This window comes from Eubalaena glacialis, chromosome 6, assembly GCF_028564815.1.
Source record: "Eubalaena glacialis isolate mEubGla1 chromosome 6, mEubGla1.1.hap2.+ XY, whole genome shotgun sequence".
NCBI classification, from domain to species: domain Eukaryota; kingdom Metazoa; phylum Chordata; class Mammalia; order Artiodactyla; family Balaenidae; genus Eubalaena; species Eubalaena glacialis.
Window position 1 is genome coordinate 15,821,797 of NC_083721.1, and position 11,647 is coordinate 15,833,443.

Genomic DNA, 11,647 nt, shown 5'->3' on the forward strand with positions numbered 1-11,647 from the left:
ACTATATGTAGAAAACGCTAAAATTTACACCAAAGGACTATTAGAACTAATAAATGAATTCAGTAAAGTTTTAGGATACAAGATTAATACATAGAAAGCTATTGCTTTTCTATACACTAATAATGAACAATCATAAAGAGAAAGCAAGAAACAATCCCATTTAAAATCACATCAAAAAGAATAAAATACCTGGGAATAAATGTACCAAGGAGATGGAAGACCTTAACTCTGAAAACTATAAAACATTGATGAAGGAAATTGAAGATGATCCAGGGAAATGGAAAAATAGCCCATGTTCATGGATTGGAATAATTGATATTGTTAGTGTCCACACTAACCAAAGCAATCTACAAAAATAACACAATACCTATCAAAATACCCATGACATTTTTCACAGAACTAGGACAAATAATCCTAAAATATATATGGAAACACAAAAGACCCTGAATTGCCAAAGCAATCTTGAGAAAAAAGAACACAACTGGAGGTATCATGATCCCTGACTTCAGACTATACTACAAAGCTACAGTAATCAAAACAGCATGTTACTGTCACAAAAACAGACACATAGATCAATGGAACAGAATAGAGATCCCAGAAATAAATGTATGCTCTTATTGTCAAATAATCTGCAGCAAAGGAGACAAGAATATAAAATAAAGACAGACTCTTCAAGGAATGGTGCAGAGAAAACCAGACAGATACATGTAAAAGAATGAAATTAGAACATTTCCTCACACCATATACAAAAATAGACTCAAAATGGTTTAAAGACCTAAATATAAGACCTGAAACCATAAAATTCCTAGAAGAGAACATAGGCAGAACACTTTTTGACATAAATCATAGCAATATTTTTTTGGATTTTTCTCCTAAGGCAAAGGAAACAAAAGCGAAAATAAATAAATTGGACCTAATTAAACTTAAAAGTTCTTTCACAGAAAAGGAAATCATCAACAAAACGAAAAGACAGCCTACTAAATTGGAGAAAATACTTGCAAATGATATGACCAGTAAGAGGTTAATATCCAAAATATATAAATAGCTCATAAACTCAATATCAAAAAAAACCAAACAACCTGATTTAAAAATGGACAGAACCTGGAGGCCACCACCGCCATTGCTGTGCGGTCGAAGCACCGGGCTGCACCATGACCTACTGCCAGCAGGAAGGGAAGGATTGAATCATATTTGTCACCAAAGAAGACCATGAAACTCCAAGCAAATTGGAGCTGGTGGCCAATGACCCCAATGATCTGTACGAGGAGAAGAGACTGATCCTGCCAAATGGAGACATCAACTGGAACTGCCCGTGCCTTGGGCGGATGGCCAGTGGTCCGTGTGGGAAACTTTTCAAGGTGGCCTTTTCCTGCTTCCACTACAGCATGGAGGATGTCAAGGGGTCAGACTGTGTAGACCAGTTCTGGGCCATGCAGGGGTGCATGCAGAAGTACCCGGACCTCTATTTCCAGAAGGAAGAGGAGAAGCCAGGGGATGGTTTAGAGGAAACAGCTGCCTCTGAGGCCACTGCAACCATAGAAGAGGAGGGGTCCAGCTAATGATGGCTCTGGGGTGCTGGGCTCCAGCCTCCTTCAGAGCAATATGAACCTCTCTGAGAAAGTGTCTTTCCTTCTGTTTTTCTGTGCACTGTAATGTACAAAATAACTTATTGTGCTGATCAGGGTCTTGGCCCCTTGACATATACCCTGAAAAATGGGGTTGTGTGTATGTGGGTCTCACATGGACATATCGGCGAATGTAGCTGCCACTTTTGAATTCTTTTCTCATATTGTCCTGAATTTTGCCACTTTGAAATAATATGCTGAATAATCTCAGCAACCAAAAATCATTATCTGGGAGTGTCTCTTGTGAGTAAGCTGATTTATTTTGATTCATTGTATCCCTTTTAGTAGATTTTACACCCAGTTGGAACGTGAAACAGAAACAAAACATCTTTCTTTAAAAGTGTTGGAGTGGGACTATTTCTTGTAGAAGAGGTGGGATGATCAGACCTTGAGTATTTGAGGAAGCACTATGCTTCATTTCTGATACATTTTGGTTTCCAGTTCTGCATTGAGCTCCAGGTTTTCTAGTTTGGAAAGCAGAGCTTTGGACCCTCTGAATGACTCCCTTTGTAAGTGAAGAGAAAGGCTGGTTTTGCTCTTCTTGTTATTCTAAAAGCCCTGGTTGGGGGCCTGTATTCACACTGGCTCTGTCTCAGCCTGTTCAGATGCAATGTTCTTGAGAGGTGGGGACCTAATCATTACCAAAGTAGCACCGAGAGAGGAAACTGTGTCAATTAAAAGGAAAACATAATTTTTACCTGCAAAAAAAAAATGGACAGAACCCTAAATAGACATTTTTCCCAGGAAGATATACAAATGGCCAACAAGCACATGAAAAGATGCTCAACATCGTTAATCATCAGAAGAATAAAAATCAAAACCACAATGAGATATCACCTCACACTGTCAGAATGGCTATCATCAAAAAGAACACAAAAAACGAATGTTGGCAAGAATGTGGAAAAAAGGGAATTCTCATACATTGTTGGTGAGAATGTAAATTGGTGCAGCCACTGTGGAAAACAGTATGGAGGTTTCTCAAAAAACTAAAAATAGAACTACCATATGACCCAGCAATTCCACTCCTGGGTATATATCCAAAAAAAAAAACTGAAAACACTAATTCAAAAAGATACATGCACCCCAATGTTCATAGCAGCGTTATTTACAATTGCCAAGATGTGGAAGTAACCTAAGTGTCCATCAACAGAGGAATGGATTAAGAAGATGTGGTACACATATACAGTGGAATACTACTCAGCCATAAAAAAGAATAAAATTTTGCCATGTGCAACAATATGGATGAGTTGGAGGGTATTATGCTAAATGAAATTAGTCAGATAAAGACAAATACTGTATGATATCACTTATAAGTTGAAACTAAAAAATAAACTAGCGATAAAACAAAAAAGAAGCAGACTCACAGATATAGAGAACAAACTAGTGGTTACCAGTGAGGAGAAGGAAGGACTATATAAGAGTATGGGATTAAGAGGTACAAACTACTATGTATAAAATAAGCTACAAGGATATATTGTACAATACATGGACTATAGCCAATACTTTATAATAACTATAAATATGATATATTTATAATTTATAACTATAAATATAATAACTATAAATACAATAACTATATAAATGAAGTATAACCTTTAAAATTGTGAATTATTGTATTGTATACCTATAACTTATATAATATTGCACATCAACTATACTTCAATTAAATAAATAAAAATATATGTGTGTATATATATATATATATATATATTGCTGGGCTTATTATTCTGAAATTAGATTAAGGTACAGAATCAAGCATTTACCTTGCCTCTCCTTTATAAATTGTTTTTCATATTAACCAGATAAAGAAGTCCAACTAATTCAGAAAGAACGATTGACTTAGAAAAATGTCATTTTGCAACCCCAGTGAAATAATGCATCTGTACAATAATCATCAATGGCTGCTAAGACCATTAGGAAAAGGTTGACACCTAAATCCCACTGATTAATCTTATCACTAAAAGTAGAACAAACAGGTATTACACCCCTCTTGATGTGATACAGTAGCAAGTACCCACACTGCCTGTGAAATATTCTTGCCTCCCCCAGCATAATTAAGCCTAAATTTCATGTTTTAGACTCAGCTACCAGTTAACAAGAAACATGGGGCTGTTGAAACAAGTTAAACAATACCACAGAGATATAACCAAAATAGTCCAGGATGCAGGGAATCAACAGGAAAAATGACTCATCTCTTCAATAAATAAATGGTTTGGGGAAAAAAAACAAAAGAAGGAGAGGAAACGGTTAAATGATAATAGAGACATAAGAGATAAATCAACCAAATTCTATAAAGGACCTTGTTTGGGTCCTGATTGAACTAATAGGACAATTAACAAATTTTGAGACAATCGAAGAAATTTGAACACGGATTGGAATAATATTTCAAATAATAATTTTGTTAGGTGTGATAATACTATTGTGGTTATATTGTTCTAAAGCCTGTATCTGTTAGAAATGAGGTATTTATACGTAAAATTACTGTGACCCAGGAGTGCAGACTGGTTAAACACAATTGGCAAAATATTGATAATTATTGGGGCTGGGTGATAGTACCATCAAGATATGTTTCTCTCTAATTCTGGATATGTTTGAAATTTTCCGTAATAAAATATTTTAAACAAAGTTGAAATGAAAAGGACAATGTGCCATTAAAATCTGAGTGTTGAGACCTGAGGCTTATGAAGTCCTTTCAGAACCGGAAATCACTTGCAATTTTATACTACGCAAGAATGATCCAAATATCAATGTGTACTGTTATTCTGCTGAACTAACATTTGCCTGTTTGCCGTGTCTTTACAAGAATCCATAATAACTGGAGCCATCCAGCAATCTGTGAAGAGCTTCTTGTCTTTACCATTTGGGAGAGAATAAACAGATTACTAGACTCACTAAATCATCCATACACCCCCATCTTTAAGCAGGTGAATGACTATGATGATGGGATTAAGCTTCACAACCAATTACACCATCTGACTCAGATTTCTTGAGACAAAACAGAAGAATAAGGAAACACAAGTAGTGTCTGTGTGCAGTCAAATGTACAAATATTTATCTAGCTACTCCACCACCGCACAGAGTTTTAATATGTAGTCTGAGAGCATAAACTGCAGATACCAATATTGTATGTGTGTCTGAGACATGACAATTTAGCAGGCCCTCTGGTGCTTAAACCATTTAGGAGTTTCATTCCAATGAACTCCAAATGGGAGAAGCATCCAGCAGTCAGGAATACATCAGGCTTTCTCTTTCTCAATTCCCCTCTCACACCTTTGAGACCTGGGCTCATTCCAGAACACCCCGCAACTTCCTCACAATGATCTACACCTGCAAGCTTTCCTATGTCCATACTCTGCTCCGGTCAAACCGTACCCCTACTACCACCACCACCACCATTGCCACCACCTCCGACACACACACACACACACACACACACACACACAGCGGAATTCTTACTTCCTGCACATGGTATAATAGCAGTAGATCTCAATGTGTGGTCCTGAGACAGGCAGTAGCAGCATCACCTGGGAACTAGTTAAACATGCAAGTTCTTGGGCCCCATCCCAGACCTATGGAATCAGAAGCTCTAGGGTGGGGACTGCACTCCAAGTTTTAATAAGCCCTCCAGGCGACCCCTGTGCGCAGGAAAGTTTGTGAAAAGTAGAGGAGTGTCATGCCCACAAACGAAGGGTAAATTTGGGGGAACACTGCAGGTTCTTCTAATTCTTAAAAACCTAGGGCTGAGTGAGTACGAGACATTCTCATTTTACACAAGAAGGAAAGTGAATAATTAAGAAATCAAAAGACACACAGTCAATGGGAATTCATTACAGAAAACATGGAGGTGGGGTGAAACAGGCCAGATAATACAAAACAAGTGTTAACAAAACAAGTGTTAAATGACTGTTATTGTTTCAGCACATCTTCCAAATTGAGGTTAATTTAACATTGGTTTGCGTTGAGTCAATTTGTCAACACGTGCTAATTGAACACCTTTGATGTCCTTTTCTTCAAAGCACACCAACCAATGCAGACACCCGGAAAGAGAGTGTTTGGGGAATTCTCTGAAGGATTTAGGATTTAAATCATAATATGAGTAATGTGTATGTATATAAGTGATACTACAGTTAACTTTAAAGGGGTTACTAGAAAGTGAAAAAATTACAAGAGTATTCTCTCCTCTGCCTCTGTCTAGAGTATAGAAGAAAAATCTATATTTTTAAAGGAACAAACATAAGGGAAATAATGTCCGAAGACTGAATTTCTACTCTGCATCTCAGTTTAAATGTGAAATATATTGTTGCTAAACTTGGACTCAAAATCAGGTATGCCTCTTACTGAGCTCTGTTTACTGGGTTCTGCAGAGAAGCCAGATCATGGAATCCAGTTCTTTGGAAAATCTCCAGGGAAAGAATTTCTAGAATGAGGATTCTGAAGTATGAATATGTGGGTTATGTTTCTAATTTCCCAGAATACATGTGATTTCTCATAATTAAAATGCCCAGGATTTTTCTTCTACTTTGATTTTTATTAGGTTGTAAAACTGGTGGGATAATTATTCATGTTAAAAAGAATTATTTTCAGTTTTAAGCTATCACCATATTTCAAACTCTTTTCAATTTCTCTTAATTGTGGTGAGACTGTATTTATAAATGTAGAATAAAGTCCCCCAGATGATAATATTTCAAATACTCCCTGTCTTCTTTTTAATTAATAAACCCAAAAGTCATCTTTTGCAGAAATAACTGCCTTAAGATTCAAAAAAATTTTCAGCTTAAAAGTAACAAAGTTCAACATTTTATAGTTGGCTGTTTTATTAAAAATGTATGTAGTAGTAGGAAAAATCAGAAAATTGAACCCAAGAGATTCAAAAGATGCTAAAGGGAACATTCTCCTGCCTCCACCCCGCCCACCTTAAACTTTTACAGAATACAAAAAATTCTTATTTTCCCTCTCTACCGTAACTTACTTAAATTTTATTGAAGGCCTTTATTATTATTATCATATCTAAATAGACCAACCAAATGAGAAAAATCAAAGGCTATTTATTCAGAACCCGCATAAGAAGTGAGTCAGCCACTGTCACTTGCATCTTGGCAAAGATGCAAAGGCAGGCAGAGGAGTAGGAAAGCTTGATTGTACAAAAAGGGGAGGCTTCACGTGTACCCTGATTGGAGGCTGTGGGCTTGGGGAAGCTGGAGGAGTGATAACTCATAGCAAGGTATCTTATGTGATTGGTTAGGGGTGCATATTTGTTTTTCTCTAGTTGGTCCTAAGTTGGAAGTGGGGGCAAAAATTTGGGAAGCTGTCAGCTTTTAATCAAATCCTGCCCATTTGGGGCCGACTGTTACAGAAGCTACTGTTTAGCTTCTTAGATTGTTATTAGAGATAGTAGTCTGAATTCTAACAAGTCTGACTAACGGCAGGCTGGCTTCCTGGACTGTTTATTGTCAATGAAAGGGTTGGTTTCCTTGGCAAGTTGCTATAGGTTGTGGGTCGGAGTTCTATTTTTATATAGGGTCTGGCCATTGTCTGTTTCTATGTTTAGTCTCTCATTTCCAAGTCAATTATAATTTAATGAGTAGCTGCAATATTGATGTAGTTCAGATCCAGAATGGGGCGCCCACCTCTGTGGAAATTTAGGCCCAGCAACCAGAGGAGGTATCGTACAGTTCCCACATGTATGAGGGCCTATCCAAGCAATGACAATCTGGGATCTTTTAAGAGACAAATTGGAGTGAATAGCCCCTGGACAGAGACGGGACCACAAAGAAAGGTTTGAAAAGAGTATGGCACAGGCAGATGCTTTCCAGGAAGCAACAGTAAGATAAATCAACAAAGCCAGCGATCTTACTGTATTTTTTTATACTGCACAGTTTTCATTATTTTATTTTTTTAATTACTTTTTGTTGGAGTATAGTTGACTTACAATGCTGTGTCAGTTTCTGCTGTACAGCAAAGTGAATCAGTTATACATATACATATACGTCTTCCCCTCTTTCCAAAGATCTGAGGCAGAAGTACAGTGTTCGGTTCATGCCCATCCGAAATGATGAAGTTCAAGTTGTGCAAGGGTGCTACAAAGGGCAGCAAATTGGCAAAGTAGTCCAGGTTTCCAGGAAGAAATATGTCATCTACACCATACGAGTGCAGCGGGAGAAGGCTGATGGCACAACTGAGCATGCAAGCATTGACCCCAGGAAGGAGGTTATCACTAAACTAAACTGGACAAAGACGAAAAAAAGATCCTTGAGCGTAAAGTCAAATCTTGCCAAGTAGGAAAGGAAAAGGGCAAATATAAGGAAGAAACAATTGAGAAGATGCAGAAATAATCCTATATATATATTTCATTAAATACTGTTAAAATGGGCTTCCCTGGTGGCGCAGTGGTTGAGAATCTGCCTGCCAATGCAGGGGACACGGGTTCGAGCCCTGGTCTGGGAAGATCCCACATGCCGCGGAGCAGCTGGGCCCGTGAGCCACAACTACTGAGCCTGCGCGTCTGGAGCCTGTGCTCCGCAACAAGAAAGGCCGCGATGGTGAGAGGCCCGCGCACCGCGATGAAGAGTGGCTCCCGCTTGCCGCAACTAGAGAAAGCCCTCGCACAGAAACGAAGACCCAACACAGCCAAAAATAAATAAATTAATTAATTAATTAAAAAAAAAAAAACTGTTAAAATGAAAAAAATTTTTAATTAAAAATATAGTAAGACATTTTAAAAAACAAAACAAAACAAATAAACAAAAAAAAACAAAGCCAGCAAGCTCTAAGACATGAGACAAGATAGCAGACTGAAAATGGGAGAGTGTGTGCCTAGATCAGAAACAGTGCCTAGTGCGTGCCTAGGCTCAGAAACAGATTTCAAATCCACTCAGCATACCCAACAAAACTAATCTACCAGCAACATGGCCCAGAGGCCTGCCTGTTTGGGACCCCTGTCCAATCTGATATTCAGCCTGTATGCACTGGTTTGACCATACCAATTGGCCAGTTCCCCATTCCATCATGGCGCCCAAGACAACTGGTCATTAAATATGTATTTTGAATATTACCCACACTTGAAAGTGCGAGAGTCAAGAGGTACCCCCAACTAGTGATTATGAAGAATAAATGATTTCAGATGTAGTTTTGCAGGTATGCTGTTTCCTTTCAGTTTAGGTGGTGGGTAACTTGTCTCAAGCTTGATCTGAGCTGGGAAGGCATGAAAACCTGAAAGAAGAAATCAAAGAAAAGTACCCCTGGTGAGAAGAGGGTACTTCATGAGTGAGGGCCATGAGGAAGCTATGAAATCACACATCTATGTCAACTGCACAGGTTGGAGGGCAAATCACTGGGGTCTGTGGCCATGGAAGGGAATATGTCAACACTGCAATTGAAGCCACTGCAGGAGCTTCAGAAATGGCAGCCCAGGACAGAGCAGAGAATAAAGAGGATAAAGAAGGGCATTAATTTTTTTTTAACATCTTTATTGGAGTATAATTGCTTTACAATGGTGTGTTAGTTTCTGCTGTACAACAAAGTGAATCAGCTATATGTATACATATATCCCCAAATCCCCTCTCTCTTAAGCGTCACTCCCACCCTCCCTATCCCACAGCTCTAGGTGGTCACAAAGCACCAAGCTGATCTCCCTGTGCTATGCGGCTGCTTCCCACTAGCTATCTATTTTACATTTGGTAGTGTATATATATCCATGCCACTCTCTCACTTTGTCCCAGCTTACCCTACCCCCCCCCCCGCCCCACCCCGTGTCCTCAAGTCCATTCTCTACATCTGCATCTGTAAGGAAGGGCATTAATTCTGATAGCTTCAGCAAGAGAACTGCCACCTCCACTGATAATGTGAGTTACCCCCTTGACTAGGCCAAGAGGTCATGGTGATGGACATTCCAGGGGTATTTCTGGGTGTGTGGTCAGAGCAGAGACACCATCCTTACCACTTCATATGTTCATTTGCCCCTGCACCCTTCCAGGGTAATATCTACTTTAGGTTAAAAAAAGAGGGGTGGACATTTAATGTACCTTTTTTACCATTTGAATTTTTCACAATAGTTAAGCCTATTTCTATGGTGGCAAATTAACAGATGCTATTTGGGAAAAAAATATCTAAAATTCACATATGACATACCACAAGTATGGTAAATTGTTTACTAAAATGGTTAAATAATATAAAGGCAGGTTTTTTTTTAAATAGAGCAGGTTTTTATTAGTTATCTATTTTATACATATTAGTGTATATATGTCAATCCCAATCTCCCAATTCATCCCAAGTGCCCCCCTTCCCCCCCTTGGTAACCAAAAGTTTGTGCTCTACATCTGTGACTCTATTTCTGCTTTGCCAGTAAGGTCATCTGTACCATTTTTCTAGATTCCACATATAAGCGATATTATACAATATTTGTTTTTCTCTTTCTGACTTACCTCACTCTGTATGACAGACTCTAGATCCATCCACGTCTCTACAAATGGTACTATTTTGTCCCTTTTTATGGCTGAGTAATATTCCATTGTAAAAAAATGTGGAACGCTTCACAAATTTGTGGGTCATCCTTGCGCAAGGGCCATGCTAATCTTCTCTGCATCGTTCCAATTTTAGTATATGTGCTGCCAAAGCAAGCACTCAACTTAACTCTTTAAAGTATGGATAGGATAGATGATGTGGATCTCTCGTCCCACGTGCAGTGGGGTGTCGATGATACTAATTCTGTTGTCTCAAAATTGGAGACCAAGACCTGGAGCAGAAAGCAAAGACACATCAAGCACCTCCCATTTTAAAAAGAGCTGCCAACAGCTGGAGGCATGAACCCCTCCAGGACGTTTTAATAGACCAGACTTAACCAACTGTACTGCTTTCAACCATTCCCCCCACCCCAAACAAGCAGAAAACCAGGAAGAGGAGAAGGAGGAGAGATTCCTTATTGTGAGTCATCGGTAGAGAGTTGAGAGCCTCGGTGTTTTCCATGGAGGAAGAAAAAATGGGGAGCTCTCATAGACAGTAGGGGTGTCAGAAACAAGAGGAGACGGGCATCTTGAACCACAGGGAGACATCAGCTTATGGAGCAGACATGCTGATCTGCCCACTCTCCGAACATCTCTGAGCAGGGGAGAGGAGAACCAAGAGGGCAGAGAGAGAGGCCAGCAGTGGGGAAACCAGCCCTCCCACCACTTGGTATTTGAAGAAAACCTGAGTCTTCAGTGACTCAGGTGGACACTGCAGAAGGTAGCTGGGCTTAAGCTGTCTTATTGTACTCCAAACAAGAGGGCCACGTACAGGGTGGATGTCCTAAGCAATGGGAAACAGCAGGGTGTATTGCTGGCGGTGAAAGCTGCGGTGGGATTCAAAGAGGTTGAGCTAGAGTTAATCTCCCTTGTTAAGGCATTGGATGGAAACGAGATGTGGAGCCCTGTCCTGATCCTGAAGCGTCCATGAAGAACTCACACATGTACCCCAAGAAGGAAGCAGCCTGGGATGCCTGCCCTCAGTGGGCATCTGTACTTGGTCCACTTCAACCTAAGAAGCAATAGCCAAGAGATGGTCAATGCACACCAGGAATGACAGATTCATCCCTTTCCATCTCCCCTCTGCAATCAAGGAGAAAGGTGCCCCAAGAAATCGGGGATAAGGAGTAAAAAAGCAGACCAAGCTTTCTCCCTCCTCTAAGTCTCCTTGGAAAAGCATGGCCAGTGCTGGGAGGAGGAGAGGGGATAGATGGATCTGAAATGGATATTTTAAACTTGACCTGCTTTTTTTAAATATTCGAAAGTAAATAGAAAATGTATGGAACTCTATGAGTACAAGGCAGCATTTTCCTCCCAAAATGAACAAATATTTGCAGGTTTTAAATTGCAAGAAGAGCCCTCCTGCAGTGAGGGATGTGGCCCTGAGGTCAGGGAATCACAGTGATAAACCAGGAGCATCTAGGAAGTGACCCCTGTACAGGATTTCAATTCCAGGACACTCTTTCCTTGGACTTCAGGAAAAGTAAAGTTACGCAGCAAAGTTTAAATTATTTCTCTCATAGT

General features: G+C 39.5%; 1 non-coding gene and 2 pseudogenes across 1 annotated transcript; 2 read left to right on the forward strand and 1 right to left on the reverse strand.

Moving 5' to 3' along the window:
* Positions 1–1,151: 1,151 nt before the first annotated feature.
* LOC133093181 (mitochondrial intermembrane space import and assembly protein 40-like) lies at positions 1,152–1,559 on the forward strand (annotated as a pseudogene).
* Positions 1,560–7,239: 5,680 nt separating this feature from the next.
* Positions 7,240–7,957, forward strand: LOC133092926 (large ribosomal subunit protein uL24-like; annotated as a pseudogene).
* Positions 7,958–10,137: 2,180 nt separating this feature from the next.
* LOC133094202 (U6 spliceosomal RNA) lies at positions 10,138–10,244 on the reverse strand. Its single transcript, XR_009701415.1, has one exon. It is a non-coding gene; the product is annotated as a U6 spliceosomal RNA (small nuclear RNA).
* Between the last annotated feature and the right edge of the window lie 1,403 nt (positions 10,245–11,647).